Raw genomic sequence first — 14,741 nt, 5'->3', positions numbered from 1 at the left:
TGAAGGGTCCTGGCAGGGCAGGTGCCCGACGTGTCTACACTTTCACCTTTCCCTTTGTATTTTTTCCCATACAAATGTTTCAGTTTTCCACGATAGTTTCCGCTTCCTTCCGCACACTAGGGTTCCACCATTTTCCCACGTGACGGGATATTATTTTGTCAATGCCAACATGTCCCAAAGAGTGAATCTGTATTATCAGGTATGGGAGGAGTGCGTTTGGTGCTACCCACCTAAGGTTTGCATCCTGCAGACATCCAATCCCAAACTTCTTGCATCTTTTGGTGCATTGTTCTGCATATCTTTAATGTGTTGCAGAGTGTCTATTGTATATCTTCTAATGAGTCTGGTTGATATTGGCAGCAGTCTGTGCAGCTCTATCAGCCAGATCATTGCCTTTGTTCTCTTCTGTGAAAATCTTGCCATGTGCTTTTTTTTAATGATTGCAACTTGAACAGGTAACAGGAGAGCTTGTGCTGATGTTCCTGCTGGTAAAACTCCAGATGCCACTACATCACTTGATGTAGTAACTGCCCATCCCGCTTTCTCTCTCCCCCCTCCACAATGCTGGAACAATCAGTATATAAAACAAGTTCAGGATTCACAAGGGGGTGGACTTTGTGAATTCATCACAGAGCTGGTCCAAAACCAACTCACAACAGTTGTGTTAAAGCAATGTGGAATCAGGTGGAAGCATCAAGGTGGCAGGATTAGAAAGTGTACCACGTTGTATACTGATATTAGGCGGCTCTAAGACTGTGGACCATTTGTTCCAGCGTGCAGCTGTAACTTCTGCAGCTCAGTTCATAGTCAAGAGAGTTTGCACAGCATGTGGGTTGTTGTTCAAGAACAAGGGGTGATACCAGGGATACAGCAATGTAGGTTGCTTGCATAGTTCTCAGACCCCAGCCTGAAGCCTGATTTATGCTTCTGCTGGTCTGTGTTATTAATGTCATGTGTGTACGCAGTGTGTACGCAGACGTGCTCAGCATTTATAGTTGTGCAGCCTTTTGCGGCCTAGTTGTGAAGAAAGCTATTACACTTCTTAGCACTAGGTGGCGATGTCACGCAGAATCTTGGTTTGTTTGCTTGTAAATCAGGAAAGCATGGCCACACCTCCCTCAGCATGCCCAATCTCATCTGATCTGGGAAGCTAAGCAGGGTCAGGCCTGGTTAGTACTTGGATGTGAGACCGCCTGGGATTACCAGGTGCTGCAAGCCTTTTTGATTGAGGTCAATTACATTTTGAAAAGATTCCTGTCCATCATGTCCACACACTATAAAAGGCCCGAATTCAACCGGCCAATAGGCTTACGACCACTCCTCCCTCAGCATGCCCAATCTCGTCCCAACATTGACGCTAAGCAGGGTCGGGCCAGGTTAATACTTGGATGGGAGACCGCCTGGGAATACCAGGTGCTGTAAACCTTCTTGATTGACGTCAATTAATTTTTGAAAAAAATTCTGTCAATCATTCTTTTAGGAGATGTCCACACACTCTATAAAAGGCCCAAATTCAACCGGCCAATAGGCTTACGGCCACACCTCCCTCAGCACGCCTGATCTTGTCTGATCTCGGAAGCTAAGCAGGGTCGGGCCCGGTTAGTACTTGCATGGGAGACCGCCTGGGAATACCAGGTTCTGTAAGCCTTTTTGATTGAGGTCAATAAAATGTTGAAAAAAATTCTGTCAATCATTCTTTTAGGAGATGTCCACACAATCTATAAAAGGCCCGAATTCAACGAGCCAGTCGGCTTACGGCCACACCTCCCTCAGCATGCCTGATCTCGTCTGATCTCGGAAGTTAAGTAGGGTCGGGCTCGGTTAGTACTTGGATGGGAGACCGCCTGGTGCTGCAAGCCTTTTTGACTGAGGTCAATAAAATTTTGAAAACAATCCTGTCAATCATTCTTTTTGGAGATGTCCACACACTCTATGAAAGGCTCGAATTCAACCAGCCAATAGGCTTACGGCCACACCTCTCTCAGCACCCCTGATCACATCTGATCTCGGAAGCTAAGCCGGGTCGGGCCTGTTTAGTACTTGGATGGGAGACTGCCTGGGAATACCAGGTGCTGTAACCCTTTTTGATTGTGGTCAATTAATTTTTGAAAAAAATCTGGTCAATCATTCTTTTAGGAGATGTCCACACACTCTATAAAAGGCCCAAATTCAAACTGTGAATAGGCTTACGGCCACACCTCCCTGAGCACGCCCGATCTCGTCTGATCTCGGAAGCTATGCAGGGTGGAGCCAGGTTAGTACTTGGATGGGAGACCGCCTGGGAATACCAGGTGCTGTAACCCTTTTTGATTGAGGTCAATACATTTTTGAAAAAAATCCGGTCAATCATTCTTTTAGGAGTTGTCCACACACTCTATAAAAGGCCTGAATTCAACCAGAAAATAGGGTTAAGACCACACATCCCTCGGCACGCCTGATCTTGTCTGATCTCGGAAGCTAAGCAGGGTCGGGCCCGGTTAGTACTTGCATGGGAGACCGCCTGGGAATACCAGGCTCTGTAAGCCTTTTTGACTGAGATCGATTAATTTTTGAAAAATATCTGGTCAATCATTCTTTTAGGAGATGTCCACACACTCTATAATAGGCCCGAATTCAACCGGCCAATAGGCTTACGGCCACTCCTCCCTCAGCATGACCAATCTCATCTCAACTTTGACGCTAAGCCGGGTTGGGCCCGGTTAGTACTTGGATGGGAGACCGCCTGGGAATACCAGGTGATGTAAGCCTTTTTGATTGAGGTCAATAAAATTTTGAAAAAAAATCCTGTCAATCATTCTTTTAGGAGATGTCCACACACTCTATAAAAGGCCCAAATTCAAACTGTCAATAGGCTTACGGCCACACGTCCCTGAGCACGCCCGATCTCGTCTGATCTCGGAAGCTAAGCAGGCTCGGGCCTGGTTAGTACTTGGATGGGAGACCGCCTGGGAATACCAGGTGCCGTAAGCCTTTTTGACTGAGGTCGATTAATTTAAAAAAAAAATCTGGTCAATAATTCTTTTAGGAGATGTCCACACACTCTATAAAAGGCCCGAATTCAACCTGCCAAAGGGCTTACGGCCACACCTCCCTCAGCACGACTGATGTTGTCTGATCTCGTAAGCTAAGCAGGGTCGGGCCCGGTTAGTACTTGGATGGGAGACTGCCTGGGAATACCAGGTGCTGTAAGCCTTTTTGATTGAGGTCAATAAAATTTTGAAAAAAAGTCCTGTCAAGCATTCTTTTAGGAGATGTCCACACACTCTATAAAAGGCCCTAATTCAAACGGCCAATAGGCTTACGGCCACAACTCCCTCAGCACGCCTGATCTCGGGAGCTAAGCCGGGTTGGGCCCGGTTAGTACTTGGATGGGAGACCGCCTGGGAATTCCAGGTTTGCTGTAAGCCTTTTTGATTCAGTTCAATGAATCAATTTCAAATTAAAGAAGTCAATCATTCATTCAGGAGATGTCCACACACTCTATAATTGGCCCGGATTTAACCGGCCAATAGGCTTACGGCCACAACTCCCTCAGCACGCCCGATCTCGTCTGATCTCGGACACTAAGCAGGGTCGGGCCTGGTTAGTAATTGGATGGGAGACCGCCCGGGAATACCAGGTGTGCTGTAAGCCATTATGATTAGGTTCATTGAATCAATTTAGAAAAAAAGGAGTCAATCATTCATTCAGGAGATGTCCACACACTCTATAAAAGGCCCGAATTACACTGGACAATTGGCTTTTGGCCACACCTCCCTCAGCACGCCTGATCTTTGAAGCTAAGCAGGGTCTGGCCTGGTTAGTACTTGGATGGGAGACCGCCTGGGAATCTCAGGTGTGCTGAAAGCCTTTTTGATTCAGTTCAATTAATCAATTCAGAAAAGAAGGAGTCAATCATTCATTCAGGAGATGTCCACACACTCAATACAAGGCCCGAATTCAACCGGACAATAGGCTTACGGCTACAACTCCCTCAGCACGCTCGATCTCGTCTGATCTCGGAAGCTAAGCAGGTTCTCTCCTGGTTAGTACTTGGATTGGAGACCGCCTGGGAATCTCAGGTGTGCTGTAAGCCTTTTTGATTCAGTTCAATGATTCAATTCAGATAAAAAGGAGTCAATCATTCATTCAGGAGATGTCCACACACTCTATAAAAGGCCCGAATTCAACCGGCCAATAGGCTTACGGCAACAACTCCCTTAGCACGCCCAAACTCGTCTGATCTCGGAAGCTACGCAGGGTCGGGCCTGGTAAGTACTTGGATATGAGACTGCCTGGGAATACCAGGTGTGCTGTTAGCCATTATGATTCAGTTCATTGAATACATTTTTAAAAAAAGGAGTCACTCATTCATTCAGGAGATGTCCACACACTCTATAAAAGGCCCAAATTCAACTGGACAATAGGCTTACGGCCACACCTCACTCAGCACGCCCTATCTCGTCTGATCTCGGAAGCTAAGCAGGGTCGGGTCTGGTTTGTACTTAGATGGGAGACCGCCTGGGAATACCAGGTGTGCTGTAAGCCTTTTTGATTCAGTTCAATGAATCATTTCAGATAAAAAGGAGTCAATCATTCATTCAGGAGATGTCCATACACTCTATAAAAGGCCCGAATTCAACCGGCCAATAGGCTTACAGCCACACCTCCCTCAGCACGCCCGATCTGGTCTGATCTCGGAAGCTAAGCAGGGTCGGGCCTGGTTAGTACTTGGAAGGGAGACCGCATGGGAATCTCATGTGTGCTGTAAGCTTTTTTGATTCAGTTCAATGATTCACTTCAGATGAAAAGGAGTCAATCATTCATTCAGGAGATGTCCACACACTCTATAAAAGGCCCGAATTCAACCGGCCAATAGGCTTACGGCCACACCTCCTTCAGCACGCCCGATCTTGCCTCATCTCGGAAGCTAAGCAGGGTCGGGCCTGGTTTGTACTTGGATGGGAGACTGCCAGGGAATACCATGTGTGCTGTAAGCCTTTTTGATTCAGTTCAAAGAATCAATGTAGAAATAAAGGAGTCAATCGTTCATTCAGGAGATGTCCACACACTCTATAAAAGGCCCAAATTGAACCAGCCAATAGGCTTGCGGCCACACCTCCCTCAGCACCCCCAAACTCGTCTGATCTGGGAAGCTAAGCAGGGTCGGGCCCGGTTAGTACTTGGATCGGAGACTGCCTGGGAATACCAGGTGTGCAGTAAGCCTTTTTGATTCAGTTCAATGAATCAATTTAGAAATAAAGGTGTCAATCATTCATTTAGGAGATGTCCACACACTCTATAAAAGGCCCGAATTCAACCGCCCAATAGGCTTTCGGCCACACCTCCCTCAGCACGCCCGATTTCGTCTGATCTCGGATCCCAGTTCAATTAATCATTTTAGAAAAATGGAGTCAATCATTTATTTATGAGATGTCCACACCATAGGCGTAATTCTATGGGGGTACAGTGGGACATGTCCCCCCCAATATTCAAAGAAGGACAATTTGTCTCCCCCAATATTTGATCATACTGTATGATTATGCGGGCAATATCAATGTGATTGCAAATTCGTCTTTCCTTCCAGCTCCGAAAATATAAATTCCCGGCCGGTCCATTTCCCAAATCCATTCGACTTGCCTTACAGTATACATCAGGGGTTCTCAAATTCTACATTCAAAGGTCCAAATCTGAATTTTCATCAATGACAAAGGTTAGGGTTGAACAAAATTTGTTTTTAATAAACATGTATAACAAATTAACAATCATTTTATAAAAAAAGAAGGTGCTTTTTGCACTCAAAATACATTACAAGTGCAAAAGTGGCAAAACACTTCATTTAAGTTTCTGGATTTTTCTTAACAAAACATCACAAAAGTAACATGCATGGTGCAAAATACAGAGCAGTCTAATGTGAGAAATGGCACTGTCTGTCTCCCATCAGCTGCCGAACCCGTGGCACAAAAGGTGTGGTTGCTAGACGGAGACACTGGCCTAAATGTTCATTAGTCAAACGTGTTTACAACCTGGTGTCAGTATGTTGTTTTGGTCTATACAGGTGAATTTTTTTATAACTCATCTGTTTAGTTGATTAATACTCCGTTGACTGACAGGTGGATTGCCGCTGCTGTTGGTCTCTCACTCGCTCTCACTTGCTGTTTGTCAGCTGTTAGCATAGCCAGCCGTCACGTTTCTTCCTCAGCTAATTCCAGCTGCTGAACTGGACACATCGGCCGTGTTCTTGCTTTTTTTTCTGGATTATTTCATACAATTTAATACACGCATTATACCTTCGCTCACGCCTTTGTATTCCGTCGTTGTCGAGTATCAAGAGAACAACCAGAGCTGTTTTTCTGTTGTTTTCCTCTGTGAACATGCACTCATGGATGTCTTACAATTTTGTTGCTTTCCTGTGGTGATTCCAGATTTAAAAACGTGTAAAACGTCTATAGATATAGAGGCTACACTTGTTCTGCAGTACCGTTGCTCTCACTGAACAGACTAACGTTATGCTTATGTACCGTCAGATGCAAATTCTTGGAGGTGTCAGTGCTTTCCGTCCATGCAATGAACTAATGCACACCTGAATAAGCACGGATTTCTAGCGCATTTACTTGAACTTCTTAGGTAATAAATGTGGTTTGACCGATTTGAGAGGCAGCCAAAATAAAATTTTAAAATGGACTGAATAAAGCTCTCTATGAACTTGATGTGCAATGCGAGGCCAGTAGCATATAGCATTAGCTTAGCCTGAGCAAACTCGTTCACGTATACATTAACAAAACCTATTTCTCCTGAAATCCATGTCATGTTTTCCCTATACCTTTAGTAGCTCGTGCACTGTCAGTGAGTTAGGAAAAACCAAACAGAAGAAGAGTTAGGAGCGCGACATTTGGCACATATCTATGAATGGTAAATATCCTATATTTGGCTGACATAATCCCTTAGATAACGACTAGGTGAATTTCACTAGAATTTCGAATTGTAGAATTTGTGAATTTCGACTGTAATACTATACAGCTTGTATGAATGGGAGGGACTATTGACAAGCTAGCCGACAGCTAGCTAACGTTACTGTATATACACGCTAGCATGTAGCCTGGCTTTAAAGCAAACTGGGATAGCGGTCAGTGACAGGCTTGTTGTCAAATGTACCGTACGTCTGTACCAAACCCAGTTTTGACAGCTAACATTAGCGTTTTGGGCCACGTTCCTGTTCTCCGAATTGGGTTATTATCTAGCAAGTTATTTTAGAGTCCTGCCATTTGTTCTTTCTTACTTCACCATTTTCATCCCTTTGGAATTGCATTGCTGTTATATTTCACCGTAGTGACCAAAAATGAACAAGAGAAAGACTGCAGCAGCTGACATCCGTAATTTCTTTGGAAAGAAAAAGAAAGTAAGTTTCTGGAGATTTTAGGCATTTTTAACAGAGAAGTAAATTAATTTAATGTTCTAAGGTACAGGACACCAGACTGACATTAATAGCTCTTAACTGACATTCATTGTGAGTGAATGTAACGTTATAGGGTAAGATGTGGTAACAAGCCGCCCCTAAGAACCATGTTTAATTGCTGAAACAAAAAAGCAAAGTTTAGAGGAAAAAGAACATGTGGGTCATGGCCATTCTTATGAGAATTATGAAGGGAAAAAGATGTTTAGATTTTTAGAAAATGTGATTTTGTTTTTAAGTATTGGGATAATCTCTAGACCAGTGGATTATTTAAGGCTGTCATAATTGTGCATTCAAAACAAAGATATAGCTCTACTTATAGAAATTTTTTAAAAATATGAAACAATTACATACATTTATCACAAAATAATTTGGTGGGAATATCTACATAAATCATCATTAGACAAAGGACAATTTTAATTGTGCATGATCAGTGCCAGCCAGGGAAAGTGTTGTGGGATAAAATTGGTGACATGTTGTGGGAAATAAATGTGAAATAAAGAGGGGGGGACAGTTACCCCCGTGGGCTCTTACCAAAATATGTTTGTCTGACTGTATTATTTGTCTCATCCAGCAGAGCGAGTTTCAGCAAGAGGCAGAGAATCAGACGGATGTGAGTGAGAGTAGGGTGGACGCTGAGGTGAGTGACAAATGGTATACTGTAGATACTTAAGCAAAAATGCACAAGGAGTTGTAGTAAATGGCCAAATATAACATTAACCAAGAATAGCTAAGAGCTATTCTTAGCATGATGCATCATGGAGTGTCTGGATACAGCATTTAGCTCTGGTATATTGGCCATATATCACAAAACCCTGAGACACCTCAAAGCCACTATATGTTTATAGAAGAATATAAGTGAGAGATCACTGGCCGCTTTGTTGTCAGTTCAGGCTTGTAATTGATACCGATGCTGTAATCATTACAGGGTGAGTATACGTTGGTTTGACGATCAGATATAATAAAATTCCTTGTTGTGTTATACAATTACAAACATTGGATGGGAGACTGCCTGGGAATACCAGGTGTGCTTTAAGCCTTTTTGATTCAGTTCAAAATGAATTTTGTCATGGTTACAGTCTTACCTTTCTGACAGAGCTGTGGTCTTCCACAGGGCTCAATTTTGGCTCCCTCTCTATTTTCTCTCTACATGCTACCGCTGGGCGCAATTTTTAGGAAACACTGTGTATCATTTCACTTTTATGCGGACGACACTCAAATTTACATTCCAATTAAGAGAAATAATCTTGCAGCATTAAATTCTCTTCTGCTATGCTTAGAGGAGGTGAAGGCATGGCTGGCTCAAAATTTCCTCTCTCTAAATGATGATAAGACCGAGGTCATTGTTTTCAGCCCAAGTGAGAGGTCCCAGTGTACAAGCCCAGACTTGGGGAGTCTATCTCTCTTTAAATCGGAGTGCGGAACTTAGGTGTTCTTGTGGACCAGTCCTTAAAGTTTGATAAACACATCTCATCTGCAATCAGTTCCAGTTTCTACCAACTTCGTTTACTATCTAAAATCAAAGGCTTTCTCACTCCAATAACTCTAGAAATGGCGGTTCATGCTTTCATCACGTGTCGTCTGGACTATTGCAACTCACTATATTGCGGTATATCAGATTCTCAAATTTCCCGTCTTTAGTTAGTCCAAAATGCTGCGGCCAGACTTATCCTTAATTATCGCAAATATGATCATATCTCTCCTATCCTCAGATCTTTACATTGGCTACCAGTTCGGCAGAGAATAGATTTTAAAATTCTCCTCTTTGTCTACAAATCTTTACCCAACATAGCTCCGGTTTATCTCTCTGAACTTATTCATCCGTACATTCCGTCCAGAAGTCTCAGATCCCACGACTAGGCGCTGCTGGTAGTCCCTCGTGTCAGACTAAAGCGTAGAGGGGAGCGTGCTTTTGCGGTGGCCGGGCCTCGTCTGGGGAACACCCTCCCTCTAGAGATCAGAACGGCTCCAAACCTCTCTGCTTTTAAGTCTTTGGTTAAAACATACCTGTTCTCTTTAGCATATTGATGATTTTTCTTGGGCTGTTTTTACTATTTTACATTTGTGTCTTTTGTTTTAAAGTTAATCTTAGTTTAGATGTTCTCTTTATGTTTATGGGTTGTTTTGCTGCTTTTATTTTTTATATGCTTGTTCTGTAAAGCACTTTGGTCTGTCTAGCGGCTGTTTAAATGTGCTATATAAATAAATGAACTTGAACTTGAATCAATTTAGAAAAAAAGGAGTCAATCATTCATTCAGGAGATGTCCACACACTCTATAAAAGGCCCGAATTCAACCGGCCAATAGGCTTACGGCCACACCTCCTGTAATGTTTAGCCTTCTGTTATTCAAGAAGTCATGCATAAACTTTTGTGCTGTTAGCTTCTGTGAGCTAGCAAGCAATATTTATTTTACAGAGCTCCCCACATAATGTCACCCCGTTCTCAGCTTGTTCTTCTATATCTCACATCTAGCATCACACAGTAGGAAAAGGCTATACTGCCACCTTGTGGTTACTCTATAGAATGCCTGTCATTACATCCCCTTTCCAAAGTTATAAAACACAGGTTAGTTAAACAGGTTTTTTACTTTTAACTTTTTCTTGCAATAACACCTTATGAAAATGCAAACGGTTAATATGTTGCCCAATACAAGTACCTCATAAAAAAATAACCATAACACTAACATGGCACTCTACTTTAAACAACAATGTAAAACATCATACTTTTTCAATAAGTCTCTCAGGTGGTTTTCTAGGTCTAGTAGACCTTCTGATTGTTTCGGTCATTTGAGAGGTTGTGGTATGAGGTTCAGCTTGGTGTGCATTTGGTGCATCACTTTGTTTTTCAGGTTCAGCTTCACGGTGTTTGTCAGTGTCCTCATGAGTCTTTAACAGACTCCTCCTGTTTCTCCTCACTTTATGTCCATCCTCTGTTTCCACTACATAAGATCTCGGTCTGACTTCACTGAGCATGGTCGCTTTTCTGTCCCAGCAATTAGGTCCCTCGATACTCACAGTGTACTTTTGGCAAAGAGGTTCCAGACTTTTTGTAGCTCTGTCATAGGCCATTTTTTGTCTGATTTTGAGTCTTTTTTTTTGTTACTCCAGTTGTCATTGTCTCGTCCTGGTTGCAATTGCGGTAGAGTGGTGCAGAGCTTACGACACATCAGTAGCTCAGCAGGGGACGCTCCACACTCCAGAGGTGCAGCTCTGTAGCTTAGTAAAGCGAGGTGAGGATCAGTCTTACCGTCCTTGGCTTTCTTCAGATTTTTTATGAAATTATTGGTCAATTCCTCTGTAAAATATGTTTTTGGTCTCCTACAAACAAGCAAGATTTCTGGCTCTCACAGACCTGTAACTTCTTCTTTAAGAGGCTTCTCTGTCCTCCACTCATTACCTTTATTAATGGCACCTGTTTGAACTTGTTATCAGTATAAAAGACACCTGTCCACAACCTCAAACAGTCACACTCCAAACTCCACTATGGCCAAGACCAAAGAGCGTTCAAAGGACACCAGAAACAAAATTGTAGACCTGCACCAGGCTGGGAAGACTGCATCTGCAATAGGTAAGCAGCTTGGTGTGAGGAAATCAACTGTGGGAGCAATTATAAGAAAATGGAAGACATACAAGACCACTGATAATCTCCCTTGATCCGGGGCTCCACGCAAGATCTCACCCCGTGGGGTCAAAATGATCACAAGAACGGTGAGCAAAAATCCCAGAACCACACAGGGTGACCTAGTGAATGACCTGCAGAGAGCTGGGACCAAAGTAACAAAGGCTACCATCAGTAACACACTACGCCGCCAGGGACTCAAATCCTGCAATGCCAGATGTGTCCCCCTGCTTAAGCCAGTACATGTCCAGGCCTGAGGTTTGCTAGGGTGCATGTGGATGATCCAGAAGAGGATTGGGAGAATGTCATGTGGTCAGATGAAACCAAAATATAGCTTTTTGGTAAAACTCAACTCGTGTTTGGAGGAGAAAGAATACTGAGTTGCATCCAAAGAACACCATACCTACTGTGAAGCATGGGGGTGGAAACATCATGCTTTGGGGCTGTTTTTCTGCAAAGGGACCAGGAAGACTGATCCGTGTAAAGGAAAGAATGAATGGGGCCATGTATCGTGTGATTTTGAGTGAAAACCTCCTTCCATCAGCAAGGGCATTGAAGATGAAACATGGCTGGGTCTTTCAGCATGACAATGATCCCAAACACACCGCCTGGGCTATGAAGGAGTGGTTTCGTAAAAAGCATTTCAAGGTCCTGGAGTGGCCTAGCCAGTCACCAGATCTCAACCCCATAGAAAATCTTTGGAGGGAGTTGAAAGTATGTGTTGTCCAGCGACTATAAAATGAACTTGTGCTATAGTTATCCCAATCGCCCTTTTAGTTGCCAGGTAGCATCTCATTCACAAATCTCTCATTTGATAGGCCTGTAATATATAACCAGGTTAGTAGGACCAACCCCATTTGCAGACAGTCCTTGTTTGGACTCTGCTTGGATCAGCTGAATCACTGTTACATTTTTTTAAGAGGCTTCATTTCTTCATCAGGTTGGCAATTTCTTCTCAATTTGTTGGTTTTGCTGTTTGATTCATGTTGGTATGCATATGTTGTTAATTTCATTTGCCTGAGCAAAATTCTGATTGATTGAATGATTTTTATAGGCAAATGTAGAGACAGAAAATCAATACACACAGCTTCTTCTTATTGGCTTATTTAGATTGTTTGCAATAAAACTCTTAAAGTATTCATAGCAATATTCCCAGAGAGGTCTTTAAAGCACCATGGACATCTCTATGTTAACAAATTTTATAGCATATGTCTGCCCTGAATGTTGGTCACGTAGGGCCAAAACCTAGGTCTTCATTCTCACATTACTGACTTATTTTGACCGGGGATACCATCTGAGTACAGTTGAGTTGGTCCGAGTGCTAACTTCCTCTAAGAAACAAAACAGAAAAGTTTTTTTCCCTTCCAGAACCAACATTTTGCAATCCTGTAATATATTTGTCTCCAAGCAAATGTTCTCGTTCTAGACAGCCAGAAATAATATTGACTTTTCAGTCATGACAGGAATGTCATGACTGCAAAGAATTGGCCACATTCGTAATACAATGCCCATCCTAAGCATCATAAACTCTAAGACAGCCAAGACGGAAGGAGATCAACTTGGGTAGAAAGTTGAGTAACTGGTTTGATTGACTGTATGTACTGTGTACCCTATCCTGTTATCATTTAGTACATCATCTTTTATATTGCATGTTGTGTGATGTAAGTTTGGAGTTGTAATGCCCCAAATTAGTTGTATTTAGATAAAACCTAACAGCCCACATTCAGAATTTACTATGAAGGTTTTAGGATGTGCACATATTAAAAAAAATATATATATATATTTAAAGAAAACGTAATTATTGGGATAAATCTCTAACTTTCTTTCCTTATAATTTGTCCTCGTCATTGGTAATTCTCATCTCCGTGCCTTAGTGGATAACATTGTCCCCATGCCAAATCAGATTGATTCCACTGGTCGATCTACCATGGCTTTTGGCTTCATGTCCACTCCTGGAGCAAGAGTTTCACATCTGATGGCAGATGTTCGTGGGGAGGTGTTACCCAGAGGCCTCGTCCCAGTCATAGTATGTCTGATCATTCCTGGTAACAACCTTGAAGCCAGCCCATCCATCTTCCAGGCAATTACCAAGAATTGCTGACCCTGGAGTATGAAACCCAAGCATGGGATCTGGATGTGACTTACGGATTGGAGACGTCCAGGGCCTTCCAGGCCCTATGAGCAGTGGCTAAAAAGATTCATTTGAGCAATGATTTTGAGACGCCAATTATGGCTACCCTGATCAAGGACACTTTGTTTAAGGACATACAGGTAATCGATACAACTAGACCTCGTTGTGCTGGGGTTCAAACTCCTCTTTGCAGATCTTCTCCAAGTCATTAAGGTTTCGAGGCTGACATTTGGCAACTCAAACCTTCAGCTCCTTTCACAGATTTTCTATGGGATTAAGGTCTGGAGACTGGCTAGGTCGCTTAATGTGCTTCTTCTTGAGCCACTTCTTTGTTGCCTTGGCCATGTGTTTTGGGTAATTGTCATGCTGGAATACCCAGCCAAGACCCATTTTCAATGCCCTGGCTGAGAGAAGGAGGTTCTCACCCATGATTTGACAGTACATGGCCCAATCCATCGTCCCTTTGATGCGGTGAAGTTGTCCTGTCCGCTTAGCAGAAAAACACCCCCAAAACATAAGGTTTCCACCTCCATGTTTGACGATGTGGATGGTGTTTTGGGGTCATAGGCAACATTCCTCCTCCTCCAAACACGGCAAGTTGAGTTGATGCCAAAGAGCTCGATTTTGGTCTCATCTGACCACAACACTTTCACCCAGTTCTCCTCTGAATCATTCAGATGTTCATTGGCAAACTTCAGACAGGCCTGTACATATGCTTTCTTGAGCAGGGGGACCTTGGGGTCGCTGCAGGATTTCAGTTCTACACGGCGTAGTGTGTTACCAATTGTTTTCTTGGTGACAATGGTCCCAGCAGCCTTGAGATCATTGACAAGATCCTCCCGTGTAGTTCTGTGCTGATTCCTCACTGATTCCTCACTGTTCTCCTGATTCTGTTCTCATTGCAACTCCACCAGGTGAGATCTTGAATGGAGCCCTAGACCGAGGGAGATTGACAGTTCCTTTGTGTTTCTTCCATTTGCGAATAATCGCACCAACTGTTGTCACCTTCCCCACCAAGCTGCTTGGTGATGGTCTTGTAGACCATTCCAGCCTTGTGTAGGTCTACACAAGGCTGGATGTCAGGGACTTGACATGTCCCTGACATCCTTGGACAGCTCTTTGGTCTTGGCCATGGTGGAGAGTATGGAATCTGATTGATTGATTGCTTCTGTGGACAGGTGTCTTTTGTACAAAATCAGCAGGGGATCAAATATTTGTTTTCCTCACTGTACAATACAAGCCTTCATACGTCTCAATTAAAACATGTATCTTTCAATATAAGGACAAATACATATTCTTTTCACAAATTAAGCTAAGGCTGGAATGTAGTTGCAATAAAATATATCCTTCTAATAGAGTTGATGAAGTTGAACTTATTCTAGTATGTAATAGTTGGATATTGGTTATGATTTGACTCTGTTGTAAAAATTATTTTGCTAATCTATAAAGGTATAAAACTGTAAATGGTCTTTTGGACTCACCTACATCTCTAAAGGTGGTACAACAGGCTAATGACCAGCTAATATATGTCGTTGACAACAACATTTGATCATTGGCT

General features: G+C 42.9%; 1 non-coding gene and 10 pseudogenes across 1 annotated transcript; all 11 read left to right on the top strand.

Annotated features, from left to right (window-relative positions):
- The first annotated feature begins 1,528 nt into the window (after positions 1–1,528).
- Positions 1,529–1,647, top strand: LOC114830197 (annotated as a pseudogene).
- A 315-nt stretch (positions 1,648–1,962) lies between these two features.
- On the top strand, positions 1,963–2,081 carry LOC114830200 (annotated as a pseudogene).
- Positions 2,082–2,184: 103 nt separating this feature from the next.
- LOC114830195 lies at positions 2,185–2,303 on the top strand (annotated as a pseudogene).
- Positions 2,304–2,628: 325 nt separating this feature from the next.
- LOC114830206 lies at positions 2,629–2,747 on the top strand (annotated as a pseudogene).
- Positions 2,748–2,851: 104 nt separating this feature from the next.
- LOC114830194 lies at positions 2,852–2,970 on the top strand. The gene has a single exon (XR_003777919.1). It is a non-coding gene; the product is annotated as a 5S ribosomal RNA (ribosomal RNA).
- A 103-nt stretch (positions 2,971–3,073) lies between these two features.
- LOC114830202 lies at positions 3,074–3,192 on the top strand (annotated as a pseudogene).
- Positions 3,193–3,512: 320 nt separating this feature from the next.
- On the top strand, positions 3,513–3,633 carry LOC114830201 (annotated as a pseudogene).
- A 773-nt stretch (positions 3,634–4,406) lies between these two features.
- Positions 4,407–4,527, top strand: LOC114830199 (annotated as a pseudogene).
- A 105-nt stretch (positions 4,528–4,632) lies between these two features.
- Positions 4,633–4,753, top strand: LOC114830198 (annotated as a pseudogene).
- Positions 4,754–4,858: 105 nt separating this feature from the next.
- Positions 4,859–4,979, top strand: LOC114830204 (annotated as a pseudogene).
- Positions 4,980–5,084: 105 nt separating this feature from the next.
- LOC114830203 lies at positions 5,085–5,205 on the top strand (annotated as a pseudogene).
- Positions 5,206–14,741: the final 9,536 nt, after the last annotated feature.

Source organism: Esox lucius, chromosome 23 (genome assembly GCF_011004845.1).
Source record: "Esox lucius isolate fEsoLuc1 chromosome 23, fEsoLuc1.pri, whole genome shotgun sequence".
In the NCBI taxonomy this organism is placed as follows: Eukaryota; Metazoa; Chordata; class Actinopteri; order Esociformes; family Esocidae; genus Esox; species Esox lucius.
This window is presented reverse-complemented; position numbering and strand designations above follow the sequence as displayed.